The sequence below is a fragment of the Sylvia atricapilla genome, chromosome Z (genome assembly GCF_009819655.1).
Source record: "Sylvia atricapilla isolate bSylAtr1 chromosome Z, bSylAtr1.pri, whole genome shotgun sequence".
In the NCBI taxonomy this organism is placed as follows: domain Eukaryota; kingdom Metazoa; phylum Chordata; class Aves; order Passeriformes; family Sylviidae; genus Sylvia; species Sylvia atricapilla.
In genome coordinates, this window is record NC_089174.1 from 23041093 (window position 1) to 23067892 (window position 26800).

A 26800-nucleotide genomic window follows, 5' to 3' on the forward strand; every position below is an offset into this window, starting at 1 on the left:
GTGCCGAATGCAGGGGGACGGACAATCACTGCCCCGGCCCTGCTGCCACATCATGGCTGGCACGGAATGTTTCACCTGCATTCAGCACCTCCTACACCTTTCCCGCACCGTCCGGCTGGGACACGGCTCCAGCGACGGGCAGCGAAGCACCCACTCCGCTGAGGCCGCGCGGGAGCGGGGGTGGCTCCGCCCACGCCGCCATCTTTGGTGCGGGTGAGGGCGCCGGCGTCTGGTGCTGCGGCAGCGCCGCCATGTCGGGCGAGGGCAAAGCGGCTCCTCCATGACGGGTGAGAGTGAAATGGCGGTCGGAAGGGGCGGTCGTTGGCGGCCATTGCAAGCGGGTCGCGGCGGTGGCGCGAATGACGGGGTGGCCGTGGCGGGTCTGTGAGGCGGACCGGGGCCGGGGAGAGCCGGGAGGTTACCGTGCGGAATAAGGGAGGGTCGCTGGGGGCTGGAGGCAACGCACATCCGCGGACAGAGGGACGGGCCCGCGGCGTGTCCGCCTGGCGCTGTGGGAAGATGCCGGCGCCAGGGGCAGGATCCCCACGGGATGTGGGAGAGCGGAGGAGATGTGGGAGTGGCTGGTGTGTGTGGGAAGCTGAATCACAGAATCTTTCGGGTTGAGATCGGCCAGTGCAACCCCCCTGCCAAGGTAGAGTCACGTGAACCAAGTGGTCACGTCCAGGTGGATTTGCGATGTTTCCAGAGGGGGAGTCTGCGACGTCCGTGGCCTGCTGTTCCGGTGCTCTGCCACCCTCAGTGGAAAGAAGTTCTCCCTCATGTTGAGGTGGAACTTCTCGTATTTTAATTTGCGGACACCGGTTCTCATCCCATTGCTGCGTAGCGCTGAGAAGAGTCTGGACCACCCTCCTGGCACTCGCCTTGGGGGTATTTGTGTGTATCAATGAGATCCACTCTCAGTCCTGTCCAGACTACCCAGGCCCAGGTGTCACAGTCTTTCCTTATGAGACTGATGCTCCAGAGCACACATCGTTTTTGTGGCTGCCACTGACCCCCTCCAGCAGATCCTCCAGAGTCCAGAATTGGACAGAGCACCCCAGCCATGCCATGCTTGGGCCAGGTAGCGGGTGGGGTTTGGCATTTTCCCCCTTTCTCCTTCCATGGTTAAGGTATACCTGGTTAACCCGACCTGAAGCCATGGAAAAGTCCCTGTTACGCTTGTGGGTGGAACACTGTTCAATTGGAGTTCCTACTGGGGAGTATAAACTCAAATAGCAGCTTTTAAATCTGCTCAGTGCTTTTATTTCTGTTGTTCTGTGTCTGTACATAAATACAGGTTTATATGTGTGTAGTGTAGTCTCTCTACTGTCGCAGGAACATCTGGTGGTGGCAAAATAAAGGTTTTGGATTCAGTTGTAAAATGGTAGTAAGCGAGAAGAGAAAATCTAATTTGAGTTTCAATCTGTAGGGCTTGTCATCAGAAATCCATCCTTTTTTGAAGCAAATACAGAGTGAGTAAATAAAATTCACTTTGTTCATTAGCAGAGCAGATTAACTGTTCTGTTCAAAAAGGAAATAAATCTGACATTCAAAGAAATTTACAGTCACGCTTAGACTTCTTTACCTCTTCTGTGTGTGAGCAGCAGAAAGGATTTTCAGGCACTGGAAGGGGCTGCCCGGGGAGGTGATGGAGTCCCTGTCCCTGGCTGGACATGGTACTCAGTGCCGTGGTGTGGCTGACAAGGTGGTCTTTGTTCACAGGTTGGACTCCATTTCAGAGGTTTTTCCCATTCTAAATGATTATGTGATTCTGTGGAAGAGAGACTATGTGGCCAGAAAAAATAAATGGGTTGAGGTCTGGTGTACAGTGTGTGAGGAGGTGGGTGGGAGGGGAGCTGGAGCTGAGGCGAGTGGTGCCAAGGAGGCAGTGGAAGGGGAATTTTGTCTGTGGACAAAAAGTGTGCAAGGTAATAGACAGTGGTGGCTTGCTGGACTGACAGGACAGATGAGATGTTTTTAGTGACAGCTGTTCCCTTCCAATGCTCTTAGAATTCCAGTTAAAGTCAGGGCTGCTGCTAAGTGAAGGTTCTGTGGCAGTTGTCTTTGTTTTTTAATTTGAGATGTAATTTAATGTTTCTGTTAAAAGATACCTCACAGGATCCCCATATGTGCTGTTTCCATAACTCACTTAAAATAATCTTCATACTATTTTGCATATGATGAAGGGCAATGCCAAGCTGATATGATTGTGAGATGCTGAGGTTTGGCAAAGCAGTGTACCAGCTCTGTCTTCAAAATGCGATAGCCTTGTGGCTTTCAGGAGAACTGCTCAATTAAAGCAGATAAGAACTTAAAGCAGATAAGAAGGTTCAGTTCATAACCCCTAGTTTGACTTTGAATGCCATTATAGGCTTAAATGGAACAGTCAGAATTTACTGGTGTGGTCTGCACCATAGAGGTTAGCACAGCATCAGTAGAAGAATGCAGCTCATGTCTAGTGAAGATCTAATTGGTTCCATTTTCCGTCTCCAGCCACTCCATTTGTGTTGGAAAGCCTTTGAGGATACACTTGTAAATTTGCTCAATAATATTTTAGGGAACTATGGGAAATACTGTTCAGATATGAGAAGAACCTGTTTTAGTGTTGAGGGTGATCAAGTACTGGAGAGGTTGCCCCATGGCTGAGTTCCTGTGGCTGGAGATGCTCAGGCTAGCTGGACAGGGCCCTTGGCAACCTGCTTTGGCTGAGCCTGTTTCATTCACAGGCGCAGGTGACCTCCAGTCCTCCCTTGCAGCCTTATCTGTTCTGTGATTCTCTGTTAGTCCAGAGCTTTTCTGACTGCATTGAGTTAGGAATGGGTTCTCTTTAAACATGTCGGCATCTCTCCTGGTGGAGAGGAAAACTCTTGGAATGGGTGTTTACAAGCCTTGGTTCTAATTTGCTTTTCAGTTCCATAGGATTTTTGAGCTGTCTAAGTACAGGGTTCATTTATTTCCAGGATGTTGCTGCCCCCACCTTTGGCTGGCTTTATGTGTAGATTCAATAGGAGCGGTTTGGTTGTTGTGCAGTGAACTGGTGCCACATGCACACCATCTCAGTTGTTTGCTAAAGTCTAACCTGGCTCATTTTTGTTAATGCAGAAAAGCAGCAACTGAACCTGCATGAAGTTTTTTTGCAAAGAATGTGATAAGGTACAGTACTTCCATTTCAACATTACAGAGCAGTGGATATTTCCCCCATCAACTTTCTGCTTGCAGTGCAGATCCTGCTGGTGTCTTTTATGGGTTAATGTTGGACCAGAATGTGTGAGTCAGTATGGGCTGGCACAAACTCCCAGTTAGAACACAAGGAGTAGATTTGTTTCCATTACCTTGCTACTTTTGGGATCCCCAAAGCAGCACCTGGGCAGAAGTGCAGTATTAGAGATGTGGACACCCTTAACCTCAGCCCATGCCAGAGGATCACTGGCTTATTCCCAGCTACAAAGATTATTCCCAGCGACAAGGTCACTTTAGTGGTTTACAGTCCTTCTTACCAGTCTTCCACTTTTTATCCATTCCTCCCAACAAATACTTTTCAAAATCTTTTGAGTTCCATGTTCTGTTGTGTTTTGGGCATCTTGTTACCATGATGGGTCAGCATGTTAAAAACTGCAAATCAAATTGACTGTGTAGATGTGTATTTGACTTTTTTTAATAGCATTGTTTAATGTTCAGAAAGATCTTGGAGAAGGTGGGAATCTGTACACTTTGGCCATGATGTCTGGAATTGGCAGTAAACGAATGGCTGGAGAGGCTGGTGCTTCTGCACCTCCGGAGAAGAAGGCAGGGGTTGAAGATTCGGGCACCACTGTGGAGACCATTAAACTTGGTGGTGTTTCTTCAGGGGTACGTCTTCCTTGCATACACCCACTCTACGTTTTGTTTTCCATCATCTGGAGACAAAAATGTCTCCGGGGTCAGTATGAACCTTTCTGTAACCTGGCCTGTGTCCCATGTGCCTGTGCCCAGGAGGAGCTGGACATCCGGACCCTGCAGACCAAGAACCGGAAGCTTGCGGAGATGCTCGACCAGCGCCAGGCCATCGAAGATGAGCTGCGGGAGCACATTGAGAAGCTGGAGCGTCAACAGGCCACTGACGATGCCTCTCTGCTGATCATCAACCGATACTGGAATCAGGTTGGTAACAGCTTTTGCTACTTCTTATACACTGTTTTCTTGTCTCTCCTGTGTTACTGCACTCCTTTGGTTCACATCCATTCTTTATCCTGTCTGCCTTGCCTGTCCCATCCTTCAGTTTGATGAAAATATCTGCATCATCCTTAAACGCTTCGACCTGGACCAAGGTCTTGGAGACCTTTTGTCTGAAAGAAAAGCACTGGTGGTGCCAGAACCTGAACCAGACTCTGACAGTAATCAGGAGCGCAAAGATGAGAGGGAACGAGGTGAGGCATCTGTTTGGACACAGTGGGAAAGACAGATTTCAACTAGGACAATGTTGATGTCCATTTCTAAAGGCTGACAGAGATTTTTTTTGTGATTGTAAAGATCAGTGATGTGCTACCTTCTAGAACACATTTACTTTTTTTTCACCTCTTTATGTTCCCAGTGGAAGGACTGGAGCTGGCATTCTCCTTCCTGGCCACTCTAGCCAGCAGTACCAGTGAGGAGATAGAATCACAGCTGCAGGAGCGTGTGGAGTCCTCCCGCCATGGTGTTGCCCAGATTGTGACAATGTATGACAAGCTGCAGGAGAAGGTGGATGTGCTGTCTCACAAGCTGAATAGTGGAGGTATGACCAAGGTGGCAGGTGTTCAAGAATGCTTATCTGCCCCCACCTTAGACCTGATCCTGAATTGTAGACAATGAGGTCTAGTTCTTCTCATGTGCATTTATTTTCCAAGATGAATTTGTTTGGTTTTCCAAACACTTCTTATCAAAACCTTCACTAACAGACCAGGTGCCAAAAGTGTATTGTATTTGAATGTTGAGGGTCTGCCCAGTGTGTTGGGCTAAGAAGCAGCTTGTTTCTGCCAGTACTGTGTTCATGTGCCTGAAAAGTCAGAGACCACCGTTGAACCTTCTCACCTAGGTGTCCTCAGCAACTACATAAAAGGCTTTGCTCTTACAAGTAAAGAAGGGGAATCAGCATTGCAAACTGGTGGTGGACTCCTTCTCCTTTGCAGTTTAGTAGAATAACAACTGCTCAGTTTCCACTGAGTCCTGAGCAAAATGGTGCCCATCTAATGGCATGGTGTGCTTAGTGTAGCTGTCAGCTTTGAACATAGCAGAGTTCTACAGAGAAAGCCAAAGGACCAGCCTCTAAAAATTAATGTAGCATGTTCACTTTACACTCAGATGACTGTTGAAAAAACTTGATTAGCTTAAGGTTATTAAGGTTAGAATTTTAATCTTTTGAACGAAAGCTTTGGTGGAAGATCATGCTTGGTGTGCCTTTTGTGTGCTCTGGCCAAGTCTGACATTGGTGTAGGGAAGTGTTGCTGTCCTTGTCTGGCAGTCATAAACTGTAGTAGCTTTGACATTGGTGATATGTGAGCCTGTCCTCATGTGCTCTGGTTTTCCCTGTCATCCAGGTGCTATGGTTGTCACATGGTGTCACGGTGTGTTGGCCTGGTGTGTTCTCCTGGGCCACCTGTTGTAGCAAGTTTATGCATGAATTTGGGCAGCAGATAGGATCTTCCTGGGTTCCAGGGGCATGCTGGTACAGACACAGCTGAAGATTTCTGGTGTGAGGGGATGGCCCCCAGGTCAGAAATGTGCAGCACTGTTTAACTGCAGAGCCTTTTGCTTAGGGAGTGCAAGTCAAAGCTCTCTCTGGCCCTCAGGAAGCAGCACCTGTGGGAGAGGTAGAGTAAACTGAAGTTAGACCCAGAAATCTCTTTTTCTCATTTCTTGTTTCACTCTTTGCTGTTCAGGAATTCAAATCAGTGTTCATTGATTTCCATGAATATCCATTTCTTTGTGCACCTTTCAGATATTTCACTGATGGAAGAAGCAGTAGTGGAGCTGAATTCCTACTTGTTACATGAGAATGGACGGCTGCAGGAACTGGCTGATGTTTTTCAGGAGAAGCACAGAGTCATGTCTCAGGAGGTGTTAAAAGGAGAGAGAAAGAAATCTGCTTTGGGGTGCTGCTTAGCATAATTTATGGTTACCATAGATTGGAAAGCAGCTTATTTCCTTGGAGAGGCACAGGAGCAACATAGTTTGAAAGTTACAAAAAGGGTTGCTGTTACAGAGAACTGCACATACATTTTCTGTATAATTCAGATTGATTTGCTTGGTATTACATACTAAAGAAAAGGAGATATATATATATGTGTGTGTGTGTGTGTGTGTGTGTGTGTGTGTGTGTGTGTGTGTGTATACATATATTTGTTGCTGTCTGCCGGTGTAAAATTCATGGAATAGTCTATTATCACAATGAAAGATGAAAAGCACATGATGAACAAGAGAAATTGACTCCTAAGCAGCCTCAGGAGAAGTTGATTCTATGCAACATGTTGGCTGAAGCATTCCTTTGATTGCAGTTCTCCAAGCTGCAAGAGAGGGTGGAGACAGCAGAATCCCGGGTGTCTGTCCTGGAGACCATGATTGATGACCTTCAGTGGGACATTGACAAGATCCGCAAGAGGGAGCAGAGGCTCAACCGCCACCTGGCTGATGTCCTGGAGCGAGTAAGTGCTGCCATGCTGGCCAGGAAACGTGGGAGTGGTGGGTGGTGGTGACATCCTCTCTGGGACTTTTCTGGGAGAACTGAGAACCTCCAGTGTACCTTCTTTGGTCTTGGATCTGCTCCATCACTCTTGTCAGTATTTCAGTGAGTCTGGAGGAAATCTCTTGCATTTTTTTGCAGGTAAATTCCAAAGGCTACAAGGTGTATGGAGCTGGGAGCAGCCTCTATGGAGGAACAATCACCATTAATGCCCGCAAGGTAAGGTCAGCTTGGGTGTGGGCAAGGGGAAAAATAAAGTGAAGGAGAGCAAGGGCCACAGTTTGAACAGAGTTTGGATACTTATTTTAGATAATTTTAGATCCTGTGCCACAAAGCTTGGTGACTCTGGGCAAGCCATTTAGTCTATGTACAAGTTCCCTACCTAAGAAACACCTGGTGGAATTAGACTCTGTCTCACTTGGTCACATTACCTGCTTAGTCTGTAATTGCTGTTATTGCATGAACAGATACTTTGTTAGCACTCTCAGGGACACATTAGCAGTAGGATTTACAAGCAGTTTATCCCAACAGTTTGAAGAGATGAATGCAGAGCTGGAAGAGAATAAAGCGCTTGCTGGGAATCGCCTTAATGAATTGGAAGAACTACGTCAGGATCTTGAGGAAGTAACAGCACAGAATGAAAAGCTCAAGGTGAGACATCTGTAGCTATGTAGGGATGAAGGTGTTCTGTGGGATGGGTTGCCCTCAGCCTTGCCATACCGTGTCTCCAAAAATCTCATTTCCGGTGTGTGTTCTGAGCCTCCTCTTTAGCTGTGTTACACTTTGCTCTAGTTACAATTCATCGAGTCTGTGCCTCCACTTGCAGTTCAGTGCATTGGTGACACCGTGTGGTCACTGTTGGAAATTGTAATGGTTTCCTGCCCGTGTCCCATTCTGATCGTTGCGTCCATTTTAACCATGTCTGGTTAAAAGTGTTTCCACCTCTTTCCAAGTAGTGTTCCCTCTTCCACCTTCCTCAGTCCCTGTGCAAGTGGAACCAGAGAACAGAAACAATCAAGGAACTTGTTTGGGGCAGACCCTTGAAAAAGTCAATGAATTTATGTCTTTCCCAGTGTGGAGGATGATAGATAGGGAACAGCCTATGAGTTTGTGATGTTTTAAAGGTGGTAACACAAGAAGCTGTGTCTTTGTGGTAGATAAATATATGGTAGGGAGAATAATCCAAATGTCATCTTAGTGGTCAGTGCCAGTTACAAGAAATACCTGTCTCGATAACGTAAATTTTAGGAGATCTGATGCTGGGAACTGTCTTGAGGCACCTCTGAATTCTGTTTATCTGCATGAGTTTGTTTCGAGAGAAATGGTCTTCAGCTTACAACTTTTTTTTTCCTAATTACTTTTAGGCTGAATGCATGTATGTATGTGTGTTTCACTGCTGCTAGTCACAATCATTTGCTAACGTTTTTACCTAGGAATTCAGTTCTGTACCCTCGGGTGGTTTTTTTCCATTTCTCTTTCTGTCAGTCATTATGTCTTACTGGTAGAAGGCTAACATAATGCCTATTTGTATGTGCATTTTCTCTGTTCTCTTATACTTTTCTTTGTGTCCATCTTTGTTGACATGGGTGATTACAGTTTCTTATGTTTTCCAAGTTCATATATTTGGGAGAAACTATTTCAAGACCCAAGAGTCAAAAACTTCCGTGATATGGTTGTGCAAGAGAAGCAGCCTAGTGCATGCAGAGACCACAAGACTTTTTAAAATTGGTAGTGAAGCATATCACTTGGGCCTACTTCACAGCGAGGCTCTTGAAGTTCTACCTTTGTCTTTGCTTGTGGCAGCCTGATTCACTGTTCTCCTGTCTTGAGAGACAGAAACCAAAGGCAAGGGGATAATATTCCTTTTTGTGGCATTTTCCTGTGTCTTAACCAGGTTGAGCTGCGACAAGCAGTGGAAGAGGCTGTGAAGGAGACCCCAGAATATCGCTGCATGCAGTCCCAGTTTTCTGTTTTGTACAACGAGAGTCTCCAGCTGAAGGCACACCTTGACGAGGCCCGCACACTGCTCCATGGCACTCGTTCCACACACCAGCGCCAGGTGGAACTGATCGAGGTAACACCTCTGCTCCATCAGCCTGGGAACTCTGTTGTGCCACTGACCATCACTTCTGGGTCTATGTGCCTCTGCAAATGCTCAGGAAATTTATGTTTCTGGCAATAATTCAGGCTGTTGTGGTAGCATATATTGATGAGGTGAGAAATACTCCAGGTTCAGAGCACCAAGTTCTGTTTCCTTTTTCTTCCTCAGAGGGACGAGGTCGGCCTTCACAAGAAGCTACGCACAGAGGTGATTCAGCTAGAAGACACCCTGGCACAAGTCTGCAAAGAATATGAGATGTTGAGGATAGAGTTTGAACAGACACTTGCTGCCAATGAGCAAGCAGGTATGATGTTGCTCTGCTGTACCTAAAAAGAAACACCACCTACCCACCAATGCCCATTGGGGCTACAGCGCACTAGAACACCTGGCTCGATTCCTTGTTAGTGTTAAATACTTGTTCTGGCAGGTCTCTTCATCTCAAAAAACAAAGCTCTTCATCTGCTTCATCGGGAGGCCAGTTCCATGTTATCTGACTTCCTTCTTGATGCTGCATAATAGATACATTTTGCTAACAGTTTGGTTTATGATAGGATATTTTGCATTGTTAAAAATCTCTTGTTAGGGGAGGATTCATTTCCAAGTTTGTAAGGACAATCTAGATAGCAAAGCCGTAATTCTTAGATTTCATCAGAAAATAATCTGATCATTCATTATTCTAATACATCCTTCTGAAGTAGCATTTAAATCGGAATTCTTTTGTAATACGTCACATTTCCCTTAGCATCAGGGGTATAAAAGTAATGTGAGGTGAGAATTAGGACTGTGAATTTGCAAGGACTTATGCCTTATCTGTAAGCCTATAAAACTAGCATGACTTTTTTCTGCAAGTGTTTTGTGTTGCTCTGTTGTGTGGCAGAATGGCAATAGTTTTATTTTGTTCTTTGTCATTGTCAGGTATCTTGTTCTCCATCACCATGAAAGTCCTCAAGTAGGTTGACAGAAGTGGTTTGTTGCAGAGGTGTTTCTGTTTTTGCAGGCCCAATTAATCGGGAGATGCGTCACCTCATCAGCAGCCTCCAGAATCACAACCACCAGCTGAAGGGAGAGGTGTTGAGATACAAGCGCAAACTGAGAGAGGCCCAGTCTGACCTGAGCAAGGTAATACAGCAGGAAATGTCAGAAAAGAGGGGAAAGTGCTTAGGAGAAGGGGGAATGCTGCCAACCCTTGCCGGCAGTATCAGCCTTTCTGATACACTGTGCAGGATGTAGTGAAATCTACTGTGGAGCTCTGCTGCTTCCTTTGACCAGATGAATGCTCTTCCTTTGTAGCTGTGTAGTGTTCCATGAAAAAGGGGCATGGAATTGTGTATCTGTGAAGACAGAGGACAAACGGGTAAGGAAGATTGCTGACTAAGAACTTAAATGTTTGTTTTCTTGGTCATCTCTTTTGCTGTTCCATGCCAGATCCGCTCTCGCAGTGGCAGTGCTCTCTTCCAGTCCCAGGCCAGCACTGAAGACACAAAGGAGGAACCTGCAGGGATCAAGCAGGAGCCTGATGATCCTTCTGCCCAAGTGTCTGTTCCCAAGGCTGCGTTTGAAGATGTTCATGAAATGAAGGCCAGGCGAGATGAAGAGGAATGGGAGCGGGAGAGACGAGAAAGGGAGAGGGAACGAGAGAAGGAGAAGGAAAAAGAGAGAACGAGCAAAAGAAAAAGAAAAGGAACAAGGATGGGAAAACAGAAGCAGAAGGAATCAGAGAAGGAGAGAGAGTTGAAAGAGAAGGAGAAAGGGAAGCATGAAGATGGCAGAAAGAAGGAGGCTGAAGTGATCAAGCAGCTGAAGGCTGAGCTCAAGTAAGGTATTGTCTCTCCCTTTCCTGTGTGAGCAGTGCCCAAGCCTGCGTTGTTCGCATGTTCTTGCTTTTATGGGATCAGCATCGCTGAAGTTTGGAGCCAAGAGAGTTTCTTGACACGCTCTGTATCTGATTGTGATGTGGTCAGTGTAGAAGTGTTTTTCCTACAGTAGTCTAAAGCATGAATTACCAAACTGGATACTTCATGGTATGGGTCAAGTAATGTTTATTTGTTGTTTTCATAACAATAGCATAGAAGTTCACAGCAACTCGTTATTAAGAGAGGACACAGCAGTGTTCCCACTCCTGGATGGTTCCCACAGCAGAGGTGGATAGTCTGTAGCTTTTTATTAGGATACACATTTCATTTCCACCCCACTTCTTGCCTTTCAACCATGTGCCTTAACATGTTTCTGTTCCAGCCTGTAGCTCAGCTGGTGTTTTATGTTACCAGGATAAAATGAGCCAGGAACAACTCCATAGCCATGTGGGAGATGGAGAGAATATTGCTAGGCTCTCATGCTGGCTGTGTAACAGTGTGGCTTTGCTGCTGTGTTCTCACCCTGGTCTGTCTTCCTTTCTCCAGGAAGGCCCAGGAGAGCCAAAAGGAGATGAAACTGTTGCTAGATATGTACCGCTCTGCCCCCAAAGAGCAGAGAGATAAGGTGCAGCTGATGGCAGCTGAGAAGAAGGCAAAAGCTGAGGTATTTCTAATTCCTCTTCCTTTTCTATTTTTAATATGTTACTTAAAGTTCTTTTCAGATACTCCTCAGCAGAACTGTGTTTTTTCTCTCCTCGGAACTGAGGATTGTTTGTCCTCTCAGCTTTGTCACATAAGAGATTGGAATGGTCTGGAGATAAACAGGGTCAAGTTGCTAGTGCAGGCACACACACAGACAACAAACTCTGGGTTCATAAGCACAGACCCATTTGCAGATCCCTTAAGTACCAGCATGTCCCTCTGTTTGGGACCCTTGTGGTTCAAGCCCTTCTTGCCTTTATCACAAGCAGGTCTCACCTATAGGCAGCACTTACTCTGTGCAGCACACATGGATGGGGTAAAGAATGAGATTACACAATGATACTTAGGAAAATGTGCAATAAAAACATACAAGAAGATAGGTCTGGACAGGATGTGATGATCATGTGCAAGGCTGAGCTAGACAAATGTGTTCTGACTGCCCATGTTTTCCATGGGACTGGCTTCTTTTATACCCTTTTCTGTCTAACCCAAATTTGTTCATCCTTCTCCCTGCGCATTGCGTCTGGATTTGAACAGGTCTTGATTCTCACAGGCCTTCCAGTTCAGGAGCCATTCCTGCTTTACAGTGTCCTTAGTTAGAAGGTCCAAGCTCATCGTCCTGGAAGTGGTTCCTGTAGTTTTTTGAAAGTTTATCAGTTGTTGTAAATGGAGGGGTTTGCTTCCTCTCTTTGTCTTTGTGTTTGTTTTGTCAGTGTCCTGGGTTGCACTGTAGGATATGCCTAAAGTATGTATGCTATCAGCATCTTCATGAGCTGTTGAAAACAGGTGGGGCAGCATTTCCTTTGCCCCCTCCCCCCAGACTATCTTCTGTTAATGGGCCCATCAATGACTTGCCACATGACTTGTAGGTAACTCTCTCCAGGAGTTACCTCTGTTTAATGGGCACTCAAGGACCCAATGCATCACTCGTAGAAAGATATCATCCCATTGTGAGATGCTCCGCCCAGGGGGTGGAGCCAAGCATTCCCACCTGGATATAAACCTGGGATTTGGGACAGCACAGGGAGCCCTTACTCATTAGATTCTGAGAGGAGAAGAGCTGCCAGACCTTTCTACGCGATCGCTGCTTCAAGATCACCTCATCTGGACTGCTTCCACCACCCTGCTCAGCTTGTATTCTGTCAGTGGTCTTTTGTATTACTGCATTTATTTTCTTTTACTTCTTTTTTCCTTCCTATTAAATTGTATTTCTGACTTGGAGTCTCTCACTGGTTTTGCTTTCAAGCCACTACATATTTTTGGCACCAAACGTGATGCAGGAGGCACTGAGAAAAGTCAGAATTACAATTTTGTATTGAAGAAAACACTTGTTTGCTGTGATGCTCAACATGCTTACATGTGTCTTATACCTTGTTCTCTATATTTTTCCACACATGAGGCACTATCTGCCAGTCTTAATGCTCCTCTGTAGACTAGGGTATGGTACTAAAATTGCTTTATTGGTCTATTATGTCCATTGCATGATAGCCTCCAAGGCAATGAACATCATTTGGAATACATACTCAATTTTGTTTCCTTGTCCTAGTCTTGGATGCTACGTCTGGGCCTCAATAATCACACCCAGCGCCTGTGCGGAGAGGTAAAGAATGATTTTTTACAGCTTTTCAGGCCTGACTCATTAGGTTTGGAAAATACTGAGTACCCTCTGGATGCCAAGGAAAGCATAATATTGTTGTTAGTTCTGCTTTGTCTTGTCTGCATGGCCTGCACCATGCGTAGAGTAATAACACTACGTGGTGTGATGCAGCATGTTCTTGAGGAAGAGGAAAAAAAGAAGCAAAGCAACAGCATCTGTGTCCACACAAACTGTCACAGAGGAGAAAGAAGCCAAAAGTGAGGCAACAGTGTCCACATCTATGCAGACTGTCACAAAGGAGAAAGGAACCAAAGGTGCCGTCAGCATCTCCACACAAACCGTCACTGAACCAGAACAGCCTAAACCAGTAGCAGCTGCCACCACTCAGAAGAAGAAATCAAGGATCAAATCAGTTCTCATAGTGACTGACGAGGATGGAGCAAGACCTTTGCACCCAGCTGAAGAGACAGAGATCATCACTCGCTCTCTATCTCTGGGTGAGCTGCGTCACCTGCGGACAAATGAGTCCATCCTGACCCGGCTGCTCCACATCTGGGACGTTGCAGCCAGTGACACCATTCTGGATGGAATTGTGGCCAGGCAACTGAGATCACTGTCTCAGGATGTGGTCATTAACCAGGGGATCAGGAAAACCTAAGAAACTCTCAGCCTCTGGCAGCGACTGCTAACAAGTGTGAAAGACAGATACCTTTGTAAAGAAGACCTCCAGGTGCACCAAGGGAAATGGAACACAGCGGAACAAGGTATCTGATGCCTGAGGGAATTGGTTGTGCTGGAGATAATTTTTTCAGAAGATGAGAGATTTCCTAAAAGCCCAGATGATGTCCAGTGCACATCACAGATGTGGTTGAGATTTGCACATGGCTTGAACCAGAGATGTACTCCTGTTACCTGGCAACACTGCAATGGAGGGAAGGCAAAGACAGGGTAGGCGTCTTGGTCAATAAACTAAGGATTTACGAGGACATTGTCACCGCCCCAGTTCGTGCCCATGTCTCATCTGTGAAAGCAAGGCTGGCTGAGCGAGTCTGGAGCTTGACTGAAGAGGGCCATCAGAAACTGAAAAAAGAACTTAGGGAAAAAATTTACCACGTCTCGCCACAGCCAAGAAGAGTCTCTGCCATTAGGAGCAGGCATTCCCCAGCAAGGGAGAGAGGATACACACCACAAGGTAACCTCTGGTCTTTTTCTCGGGAGCACGGAAAAGACATGAGGAAGTGGGATGGAAAACCCACCTCCTCCTCAGCAGCCCAGGTACATGAACTGAAAAGAGAGACACCTACCACAAGAAGCTCATCTAGAGTCAACACTGCTCCAGTCTCTCATGCACAGAACTTCAGACAGTACAGGAATGATGATATGACTGATCCTCTTGAAGGGACCCCAGGAACATATTTACAGGAAGAGAGCAGCATATGCCATGACCAGGAATAGGGGGCCCTGCCTCTAGCCAGGTAGAGGAAAAGGACAAGCAGATCTATTGGACTGTGTGGATCCGATGGCCTGGTTTGGTTGACACTGGGGCCCAATATACCCTAATGCCATCAAGGTATGTAGGAACAGCATCTATTTCTATTTCTGGGGTAACAGGAGGGTCCCAACAACTAACTGTATTGGAAGCCAAAGTGAGTTTAACTGGGAACAGGTGGCAAAACCACTCCATAGTAACTGGCCCAGAGGCCCCAGTCTATTATCAGCGTAGACTGTCTCAGGAATGCATAGTTTAAAGACTGAAAAGGATATCATTGGGCTTTTAAGATAGCTGCTGTGGAGACAAGAAAACACCAGAAAAGTGAATACCTTCCCTGGTCTCTCAGATGACTCCTCTGCTGAGAGTCGAAGAACAGCAGGTACCAAGTGCCACAGCATCAGTACAGTGTTGCAAATACTGCACTGACAGAGATTCTGTGGTTCCTATCCATGAGATGATTAGTAAACTGGAGAGCCAAAGTTTGGTCAGTAAGGCCTGTTCACCTTTCAACAGTCTTGTATGGCCCGTGTGTAAATCCAGTGGAGAATGAAGACTGATGGTGGATTGCCATGGTCTGAATGAGGTCACGCTACCACTGAATGCCAAACATTTTAAGAGCTTCAATATGAGCTGGAGTCCAAGGCAGCAAAGCAGTACATGACCACTGGTATTGCCAGTGCTGCCTTCTACATTCCCCTGGCTGCAGAGTGCAGGCCCCAGTTTGCTTTCACCTGGAGGGATGTGCAGTACACATGGAACCAACTGCCCCAGGGGTGGAAACACAGCCCCACCATCTGCCATGGAGTGATCCAGGCTGCACTGGAGAAGGGTGAAGCTCCAAAACATCTACAGTATATTGATGACATCATTGTATGGAGGAACACTGCAGCTGAAGTGTTTGAGAAAGGAGAGAAGGTTATCCAGATTCTGCTGAAAACTGGTTTTGCCATTAAGCAAAGTAAGGTTAAGGGACCGGCTCAAGAAATAGGGTTTCTGGGAGTCAATGGCAAGATGGACATGGCCAGATCCCCACAGAGATAATCAACAAGATCACCACCATGTCCTCACCTACCAACAGGAAGGAAACACAAGCTTTCCTAAGTGCCATAGGCTTTTGAAGGATGCACATTCCTGAGTACAGCCAGATTGTGAGCCCTCTTTACCTGGCTACCCGCAAGAAGAACGATTTCTACTGGGACCCTGAACAGCAACAAGCCTTTGCCCAGATCAAGCACGAGATCACTCATGCAGTAACCCTTGGCCCAGTCAGGACAGGACCACAGGTGAGGAATGTGCTTTACTCCACAACCAGTAGTCATGGCCTGTCCTGGAGCCTTTGTCAGAAGGTGCCTAGGGAGACTTGGGGTCGACCGCTGGGACTCTGGAGCTGAAGCTACAGAGGGTCTGAAGCCAACTATACTCCCACAGAGAAGGAAATCTTGGCCACCTATGAAGGAGTTCAAGCCGCCTCAGAAGTAACTGACCCTGAAACACAGCTGCTTTTGGCACCCCGACTGCCAGTGCTGGTGTGGATGTTCACGGAAAAGGTTCCTTCCACACATCAAGCCACTGACACGACATGCAACAAATAGATTGCTCTCATTACACAGGGCACCCGTATTGGGAACCTGAATTGCCCTGGGATTCTGGAAGTTACAGCAAACTGGCCAGAAGGTGAGACTTTCGGGTATCTTCTGAAGAAGAAGAGGAGCAAGTGACATATGCCAAGGAAGCCCCACTACATAACGAGCTACCAGAGACTGAAAGATCATATTCCCTCTTCACTGATGGTTCCTGCCGAATTGTAGGCACTAACCAGAAATGGAAAGATGCAGTATGGAGCCCCACACAATGAGTTGCACAGGCTACTGAGGGACAAGGTGGATTGAGTCAGGTTGCAGAGCTTAAAGCCATCCAGGTGGCTTTGGATATTGCTGAACGAGAGAAGTGGCTGAGGCTCTATCTCTACACTGACTCGTGGATGGTAACTAATGCTCTGGGGTGGCTGAATCGCTAGAAAAAGGCCAACTGGCAGTGCAAATGAAAACAAATCTGGGCTGCTGAGGTTTGGCAGGACATTGCCGCCCAAGTAGAGAGGCTGACCATGAAAGTTCAACACATGGATGGGCACATACCCAAGAGCCAGGCTCATGAGGAGCATCGCAACAATGAGCCCACGGACAAAGCTGCCGAGGTGAAAGTATCAAAGGTGGATCTAGACTGGCAGCACAAGGCAGAATTGTTTCTAGCTCGATGGGCCCATGACGCCTCTGGTCATCAGGGGAGAGATGCAACATACCGATGAGCCCGTGACCAAGGGCTGGACATTACTATGCACAGCATCTCAGAAGTTATCCACGACTTTGAGACCTGTGCTGCAATCAAGCAAGACAACTGAGTGAAGCTTCTGTGGTACAGTGGACGATGGTTGAAGTACAAGTATGGTAAATTGACTGCGTCACCCTTCATCAAACCCACCAAGGCAAGCGCTATGTGCTGACCGTGGTGGAAGCCACCACAGGATGGTTGGAGACCTACCCTGTGCCTTATGCAATTGCCCAGAACACCATCCTGGGCCTGGAAAAGCAAGTCCTGTGGAGACATGGCACCCTGAGGGAATTGAGTCAGACAGTGGGACTCATTTCAAGAATGGCCTTATGAACACCTGGGCCAGAGAACATGGTATTGAATGGATATATCATATTCCTTATCACACACCATCTGCTGGGAAAGTTGAATGGTGCAATGGACTACTAAAGACTGCCCTGAAGGCACTTGGCAGAGGGGACCTTCAAGAACTGGGAAATGTACTTAGCCAAAGCCAGCTGCATGGTCAACACCCAAGGGTTTATCAATTGAGGTGTGTAGGTGAATCCACAGATGGCTGGGACAAGGAATTCTGCCACCTGTATATTTTAGAACACGTGGGTTTATTGCAAGGGTCGTGGGTAAAAAGGCCTTGCCTCAGCCACCAGCCTCGGCTGAAGGGAAGTCCCAAAGAGAGAGGGAGAAAGAACAGGAGGGCGTGGGCTAAGTGAGAAGGGAGCGAGAGAGCAAAGTGGCAGGAGGGAAGACAGCAGGAGAGAGCAAGAGTAGGGCGAAGAGGAAAGGGTAAGAGAGAGCTAAGAGCAGCGGGAAGGAGAGGAGGAAGAGGTAGAGAGCGAGGTCCTTGTTAAAATACATTATATCTTCTTTTGTGATGAATATTCTAATTTACAGTGACCAACCAACACAAGACACAAATCCTATAGAATCTACATACAGCCTATAGAACTACTATATTACCATACTTTGTTATATTTTAAACTCTAAAAACTACTCTTTAAATTTCTGTTTTGCTACATTGACCTTTGGATCCTTTAGCCAACAGAAAGGTATTCTTCAATTAAAAGGCATTCTCCTTCAGCTAGCTAGACCATTGTTCTCAGGTTATATAGTAACTAAGACTCAGTATCCTACAACTCGAAGTAAGCTTTCATTTCTATTTCGATTTTAGGTTTCATATTTTCAGAATCTTTTGCTAACCAATCATATTTATAAGGTTTCCCTGATTCATCTTCCCCAACAGAGGTGGTCCTCCCCAGTTTGAACCTTTGCACACAGTGGATGGAGACAGAGTCCCTGTGGTACAAATGAAAGGTATTTTAGGAAAGACTGTTTGGATTAGTCCGACCTCAGGCAAAGGCAGACACTTTTGTGAGATTGTCTTTGCTCAAGGACCTGGTTACACTTGGTGGGTAATGCAGAAAGATACAGAAACCCAATGTGTACCACAGGGACACCTAATTTGAAGTGAGAACTGTGTGTAAGGTTTCATTCTGTATGTATATCTGAATATCTATATATGTATAATCTCTGTAAGGGTGTATTGGCTTTGGATATGATGTAGATGGTAATAGAATAATTGTGAATTGTGTCCTGGGTTGCAGTGTAGGATGTGCCCGAAGTATCTATTCTATCAGCATCTTCATGAGCTGTTGAAAACAGGTGGGGCAGCATTTCCCTTACTCCCTCTGGACTATCTTCTGTTAATGGGCCCATCAATGACTTGCCACATGACTTGTAGGTAACTCTCTCCAGGAGTTACCTCTGTTTAATGGGCACTCAAGGACCCAATGCATCACTCGTAGAAAGATATCATCCCATTGTGAGATGCTCCGCCCAGGGGGTGGAGCCGAGCATTCCCACCTGGATATAAACCTGGGATTTGGGACAGCACAGGGAGCCCTTACTCATTAGATTCTGAGAGGAGAAGAGCTGCCAGACCTTTCTACGCGATCGCTGCTTCAAGATCGCCTCATCTGGACTGCTTCCACCACCCTGCTCAGGTTGTATTCTGACACTGTCAGTGGTCTTTTGTATTACTGCATTTATTTTCTTTTACTTTTTTTTTTCCTTCCTATTAAATTGTATTTCTGACTTGGAGTCTCTCACTGGTTTTGCTTTCAAACCACTACTGTTAGGTTTGTGTCTCTGTATATTTTGGTTTGGGTTTTCTCCTTCCATCTCAGATGACTTTGATGGAATAAACATTTTCACTCTCACGTGCTCTCATCAGTTAGCGTGACTAACCACATTTCATTCTCATCACTGCCTCCCGTAACATTTGTCTGCCAAGTTAGTATCTCTATAAGTTTTATTTTACCTCCTCTTTTCTGTTACCACCTTCTTATATGGAAAAAAGTCCTTGACCAGATGCCTTTAAATGATGTCTCTACCCACATATCCATACATGTACAATTGCAAGAGACTGATGTTCCTACTCTGATAAAAGATGCTGTGAAATTTTCAAGGATGTGGAAGTCTTGGGCTTGCAGCCCATCTTAGATGGTACATCTGCCTGTAATACTATGTCAAAATGACATGGGAGTTTTTTGGTATGCTTTGAAGGCAGTCCTGAGTGTTTCAGAGAATTTTGGGGAAAACAGGCTCCTAACAATCCTCAGGGCACATCCTTGTGTTCAATGTCATTTCTGGTTGTTTTTTGTAGCTTGAAGAACTGAGGCAGAGGGTGAAAGAATTGGAAGATAAGGAAAAAGGAGAGTAAAAAGATGGCTGATGAAGATGCCCTCCGCAAATCCGAGCAGTGGAGGAACAGATTGAATATTTACAGAAGAAACTTGCCATAGCTAAGCAGGTGAGAAGTTTCTGATGAGTTCTCTTTTGGCTGGGGCATCCATGAAGGAGCTGCCTTCAGGTTACGTCCAGGAAGAGAGAAGGAATTTGTATCTGTTTGGGCCAGAGATACAAGTTTGATCCTTGTTTACCAAAGGGGAAGAAAACAAGCAAAAGAACTACCAACAAAATAACCTCCTTCACCCTCAGCTGAGGGGATGAGAGGCATGCCATGGTGAGAAATGTTTAATAAGAATTTAACATGTGGCCTTGGTGAAGCACACAGAGAAGAATGGGCTTATGGGCTTATCAGTCATTAGAGGAAGGGATTACAATTTCTTTTTAAGAGTTACGATCTCCTCAGTTCATCTAGTGAATATGTTAGCATGGAACTTGTACAAACCTTCTGCCAAAAAAGGCTTAGTCCAATTAGAGAGCAGGACCACCTTAGCAGGGTAGAGGCAAGCCAATAATTGACATGTACTTTTTAGAATACTTAGAATTGTAACACAGAACTGCTTTGCCTTGTCAATGCTGAAATGGCCAAAGTGAGGGGCTTGGTAACCTGTTAGTTGGAAGCTAACAAGCTGTCCACATGTGGAATTTTTGGCCTGGTGTGTCTGACCACTGGGAATTGGGAGCTGGCTTCAACAACTGTGTCAAAGCTGTTTCTGCCAGACAAGCAACAAGTCGCTATCTCTTCTCTGTACCTTCAAATTCAGGGTATCTCTGCTGTGGTGTGGACTTGTAGGGAGTATGTTTTTCTGGTTGTTGGGAGGATAGTGTTCCCTGACACCAAGTGAATTGTTAAAAACTGATATGATCACAAAGACTCTGTAACTAGTTAAAATTAGAAAGCGGTATGTTTATTAAGACACTGTCAGGCTGCACAGGAGTAGCCTCCTAGAGATGTGGCAGCCCTGTACAAAGCTTTTTGCCCTCTATTTATTTCCCAAAGTCTTACATACTATACATATGTAAAACTCCAGCATCTCCCATTCTCCACTTTGTATTAAAATGAGGCTCAGTCCTTCATGCATGTGCAGTCCTTCTCTTGAATTGGGTCGGTGGTCTCAAACTGGGTCAGTGTCTCAAAGGAGGAAGTCAGGAATGTCTTCATCACAATGACCTTTCTACCTTGTTATTGCTGGCAGGCCTCTGTGACTCTCTGGCATAATCCAATATCCCCTGCTTCATGATTGATATGTAGTCCAGGTGCTGATCATGGTTCCATTGGTGTCATCTTTTCTTAAAACGGTTCATCTAGTCTGTTTTCTTCTATAAAAAACTAGAACAAGGTCGTATTCGCAAGCAACGCAATACATCAACTAGCTCTAGCTTAAGCATCTTATAATCATTAACCTATCTTTTGTTTATCTAACTTGCATCCTGATCAATATAAATTGCTTGTAACCCTTGGCTAAAATCTTAATTCTTTAAAATCATGATCACAAGAATCTTCCTTATCTTCACTAGGTTTAGTGTCTCTGAATAAAATGTTCAGGGTCACTGTAGGAGGTCCAGGGCACAGTTTGGCCAGAGCCTGTGATTCTTTTGCAGGAAGAAGAGGCCCTGCTGTCAGAAATGGATGTCACAGGGCAAGCCTTTGAAGACATGCAAGAGCAGAACATCCGCCTGATGCAGCAGCTGCAGGAGAAAGATGATGCCAACTTCAAGCTGATGTCAGAACCTATCAGTCCAACCAGATCCATAAGCTGCTGAAAGAGGAGAAGGAAGAGCTGGCAGAGCAAGTTTTGACACTGAAAACACAGGTAATACGGAAAAAGGAGAGAGGACAGAAGAGCTGGTGGGGAAGGTGGAGGTGTTGTTGGTTACCTGTTTTAGGCAGCTGCACACAACCGTTTGCTTGCTCCCCCAGTGAGGGGAAGGGGAAACAATCAGAAGGGACAGAGAAAACAGGTGAGATGAAATAAAGGCAGTTTAACAGTTAAAGCAAGCAAAGATGTCCACACAAGCAAAAGAAAAGATCTATTACTTCCTGTGTCAGGCAGGAGTTCAGTCATCTCCAGGAAGGCAGAGCTCATCATGTCTATTGTTATTTAATAAATGCTGCAGCTCTGAACATCCTCCCACTTCCTCCTTCCACCAGCTGTTATTGCTGAGCGCTGCCCTGTAGGGTATGAAACACCCCTTGGGCCAGCTGGATGAGTTGTCCTGGCTGTGTGGCATCCCAGCTTCTTGAGCACCCGCAGCCTACCTGCTAGTGGGCAGCATGAGACACAGAAGGTCTTGATGCTGTGTAAATACTGCTCACTAAAACAGCTAAAACAGTGCTGTGTTACTGACTGGAGTGTTTTGCTCCAAAATGCAAAACAGTGCAGCATGTGAGCTGCTCTGAAGAGAATTAACTATCCTCACCAAAATCAGGATGAAATGTTCCTCTCACCAGCCCAGAAATGCATCAAGCTTCAAAGAAACCTGTCTTTGTGAGAAACTGAGGCTGCTGTATGAGCATTAAAATGTCCTACGGGTTCACTGCTAGGAGAGCAGATGTGTGAGGAAGAGTGGGAAGTCCTATTCCTGTTGTCATGCTACTTCTACTTGTATATTCTGCCTATACCTGTATCTATTGGTAACAAGCAGGAGGAGTTGGAAACCATGGTTGTCTGAACTACCTCAGACAGGCTGGGAGAAGACTGACTGAGAACCTTGGAACAAAGAAGGACTTGCAGATTCTGGTAGATCAGATGCTGGACGTGACCCAGCAGCACATGCTGGGAGCCCCGAAAGCCAACTGCATCCTGGGCTGCATCCAAAGCAGTGTGGACAGCAGGCTGACGGAGGGGATTCTGCTCTTCTACTCTGCTGTCATGAGGCTCAGCTCTGGGGTCCTCAGCACAGGAAAGACACATGGACCTCTTGGAGGGAGTCCAGAGGAGCCTATAAAGATGATAAGAAATGAGCATCTCTGCTACAAGAACAGGCTGAGAGAGCTGAGTTTGTTCAGCATGGAAAAGATGCTGGGGAGACTTCATTACAGCCTTCCAGTACCTGAAGGGGGCTTAGAAAAAGGGGAGAGGAACTTTTTATATGAGCATATAATGACAGAACAAGAGGCAGTGGTTTTAACTGAAAGAGGGTAGGCTTAGATTAGATGTTAGGAAGAAATTCTTTACTCAGAGGGTGGTGAGGCACTGCTAGAGATTGCCCAAAGAAGTTGGGTGCCCCTGGAGGTGTGAACATCCCTGGAGGGTTCATGGCCAGGCTTGGGTGGGGCTTTGAGAAATGTGCCCTAGTGGAAGTCATCCCAGGGAGGCTGGGATAGATGATCTCTAAGGTCTCTTCCAATACAGGCCATCCTATGGCTCTCTATCCTGTCATCCTTGGGACCACTGTGGAACTGTTCACTGCCTTGCAGCAAGTCTTAAAGCTACAATCCAAAAATTAAGACATCTTTGTTGCAGATATTTGACTGAGTTTTAAAGTGTCAGCCAGAGAGGTCTGGGTGCAGCTCTCCGGATACAGGCACGGCTCTTCAGGGAGAAAAAGGCAGGCTGAAGGTGTGCTCCTTGGTGATGGGGAAGCAGGGGTAGTTTTAGCCTGCAGCTTGAGTGACAGCTCTGAAGATCCACAAGCATGTATTCATTTCTTCTGTACCTTCTGTCTCCCTTTCCAAGGTGGATGCCCAGCTACAGGTTGTACGTAAGCTGGAGGAGAAGGAACACTTACTGCAGAGCAGTATTGGAACAGGAGAGAAGGAGTTGGGTTTGCGAACACAGGCCCTGGAAATGAACAAACGTAAGGTGAGAGGGCCCTTAATTTCCTCTTGGGTTATGAGGTGGAGCTGCTGCCTGCCTTGTGGGGGGCATAGAATGCTGTGGGCTCTCGATAGCACTACAGAACCTGCTATCTCCTAGTTTTGGATGAGTGTATCAGAAGGCTGAGGAGTACTGGAGAGAATTGCGATTAAAGTACTAGAAACTGATGTTTTTGTTTGATAAGGATTTTTGTTGTTGTTGTTTTTTTTTGTTTGTTTGTTTGTTTTTGTTTTTTTGTTTTTTTTGTTTGATACATGTTTCTATGAAACCTCTGGTGAAAAAAAGAGACAACAGCCAGATGAAGTTAACTGCGGTCAAAGCTTTTGTAGGAAAGGTGGGATAGGGAAGAGGAAGTAGAGCTGGGGAATGTGAACATTTTTTACAAATGCCTAAGATCAAAAAAGTAGGTGTGTTACCTGTAAAATAGGAGACTAAGTCTTATGGCTGATGCTGCCTTTGTTGTTGAGTTTTAGTAGAAATGCAGAAATTGGATTCAAATAGGCAGAAAGGAAAGCAGGGATACCAATGTGAAGAGGAGCTGGGGAGAATTCAGCAGTGTCACCTGTGCTTAATATAACAATTTATGGTATTAAGGGCATTGGTTATAAAGTTTGAAAGGAACTGGTGAAGAGAGAAGATTGTTAGGAAAACACTAATGATCATCCAATTCTCTCTTTAATGTATTTTCAGCTTTCCAGCCTCCACATTTTCTCAATTAAATTGTTTAGAAGCAGTTTTACAGCTGAACTAGAATAGAACTGCAGGATGGCTATTTCTAAGTGACATTCTTTGCAGTGTGCCAAAGTTTGGCTCTGCCCAAAGGAATCGTGAAGCTAAATGATTAGAACTTGTTAATAATAAGGTAATAACAAGGGACTAGAAATCACAAGAGCTCTTCTTCTGTTTGGTCCTTCTATACTGGTTTTCTTTCTCAGGCCATTGATGCAGCACAGCTTGCAGATGATCTGAAGGCCCAGCTAGAACTGGCTCAGAAGAAGTTACATGATTTTCAGGAGGAGATTGTGGAAAACAGAGTAACTGGAGAAAAAGAGATGTTCAACTTCAAAAGGGCTGAGGTATATATCCTATGCACAATCCTTCAATATCTGTCTGCTTTAGGGTCCTTCTTGTACATTGAGCTTGCAGAGGGTTTCAGCTAAACACTCTTGGTGTCCAGTTTCACTATGATTTTGTCTTCATCAGATCTTGGTTCTTTCAGATTTTGTCTGCTGATAATTGACAATACTCGTGGCATCAGATGATTGTTGTGGGTTAGATTTGTTTCTTTTTTACTTGAAGAATTTTTCCCCATAAGTTGCTAGGAGACTAATTACTGGGTACTTCCGGGTGTCTGACCAAAGAAAGAAGTGGCCAAAAGTTGTGAGGAGAAATGGGGCTGGAGGCAGCTATGCCCTCTTGCTCTTGGCATCAGAGAGAGGATGGCCAGCTGCTGCTTGCTGCAGGAGGAGTTCACTGTCACCACCAAGTCCAGTCCTGAGAAATCTACCATCATCTGCTGGTGTGCCCCAGCATTCTGAGCTCACCTCTTCCTGCTGTGCTGTGCCAGCCCCATCCCGCCACCAAGGCTTCTTCAGCACTGCTGTGAGGCTTTTTGCTACTCTGTGGCCCTGCACTGCCCTGCCAGGACATCCCTGCCATTCCAGTTACTATCGTGGAGCTTCTCATGTATCTCATCCACTAGGCCAGGATTTTCCACTATTCCAGTTGGTGCTCTTAGAGTCCCTGAGGGGCACCAAGATCAGACTGCTCCAGGCTTTGTGAAACAAAGCCCCTCAAGGTTCCTGGTCCTGTTATTATTAATGCTGTAGTTGTTTGTTTGTTTGCCTTGCTATACATACTAGTAAATTACTTTTATTACTGAAAGCCCCTTTAATTTTCTAAATTATTATAATTTGGAGGGAGAGGGTTTGAATTCCCCATTCCAAGGGAGGCTCTGCCCCTCCCTAGCAGACACCTTGTCTTTCAAACCAAGACAATGATCATGTTGTCTCCGGGATTATAGGGGATGAAACCATGACATAGCCAGTCAGGTGCATGTTTTTTTTGGTCCCTGAAGAAGCTGTGACAGAATGTACTGCTCTTTCACTGGGTCTCATCTTTTTATGCAGGAAGATATTTCTAGGTTGCGCAGGAAGCTGGAGAACAAAGAAGCCTGACATGGTTCCCAACTGTGATGAGATCCTGATGGAAGAAATCAAAGATTATAAGGTGAGTATCTGTGTCTATCAACTTCCCTTTTTACTTTAGTCAGAAGGTGTATAAGCACACCTTCACAGATAAGATCATCAGACCTCTCATCTGTACTCTGGTACTAAAGAAACCACATTGTCCTTCTGAGGAATAGAAGGACCTTCACCTTGAGACATCTCTCAGCAGAGCAGCTGGGCTGCAGGGCCCCTCACAGCCCTGTGTGTGTGTCTATTTGTGTTGCAGGCCCGCCTGACGTGCCCATGCTGCAACATGCGCAAGAGGGATGCAGTGCTCACTAAGTGCTTCCACGTCTTCTGTTTTGAGTGCGTGAAGACACGCTACGACACCCGGCAGCGCAAGTGCCCCAAGTGCAACGCAGCCTTCGGGGCCAACGACTTCCACAGGATCTACATCGGCTGAGGCCCTCACAGAGTGTCTGCTTGTGCTGAGCCAGCCTCCTTCCCTCTCTGTCAGCTTCTGCTGCCTGAGCTGCAGTGTCTTCTCGAAGGTGCGTTCAGGGTCTCAAAAGAAATGCAATTTGGATCTTGCTTCCTCTCTTGGCCCTGTCCCTTTGGTCTTGCTCTCAGGTTTTGTGTGCTCTTTGTTCCTGAGAGGAAATTTCCCATCCCTTGCTTTCACACTGCCAAGGTGGGAACATGCAGCTGAAGTACTGCCGTGGTGGGATGGAAACGAGCTGTGGCAGTGATTAGTGAGAGCTTTATTTGAGGGCTCTACTTTGGATGCTAATTGAATCCCAACAAGGGATGGCACTGCTCCTGAGAGGGAAGTGTTTCCCAGTTAGCAGGCCCAATAGAGGCAGAGGAACTGAATATGTAGACTCAGTGAGCAACTCCTTAGGTACCTGTGTATCTTCCTGCGTCAGGGCAAGAACCCCTGAGGGCTGGTGCACTAGGAAACAGCCTCCTGAACCCCAAACAAACACTAAATATCTTACTATCCAGAAGGAGAGAAAGGAAAGATCTTGAAGACCCTTGAAAAGAAAACAGCATGCCACTGATGAGCCTGGTTGATGTCTTCACCTTCTCCTAGGCTGAGGCACTGCTGTCGTTGTCCTTCTCAGAAAGGAACTCATAGTGGTTCGTTTGCTGCAACTTTACCACAAAGATTAAACTTGCTATGAACAAATTCATATTAAAGCTGTTGTTTGATTTATTTTTCTGCTTCTCTTACTTCTGGTACTATCTTTGTCCAGCTCTTGTAAATATTTCTCACAAGCTTGAAACTTCAACAGT

The 26800-nt window shown here is 45.9% G+C and overlaps 1 long non-coding RNA gene and 1 pseudogene across 1 annotated transcript; both read left to right on the plus strand.

Moving 5' to 3' along the window:
- The first annotated feature begins 211 nt into the window (after nt 1–211).
- LOC136374103 (E3 ubiquitin-protein ligase BRE1A-like) lies at nt 212–26565 on the plus strand (annotated as a pseudogene).
- Nucleotides 11337–12569, plus strand: LOC136374104 (uncharacterized). The gene is made up of 2 exons (XR_010745830.1): nt 11337–12139; nt 12223–12569. It is a non-coding gene; the product is annotated as an uncharacterized lncRNA (long non-coding RNA).
- Nucleotides 26566–26800: the final 235 nt, after the last annotated feature.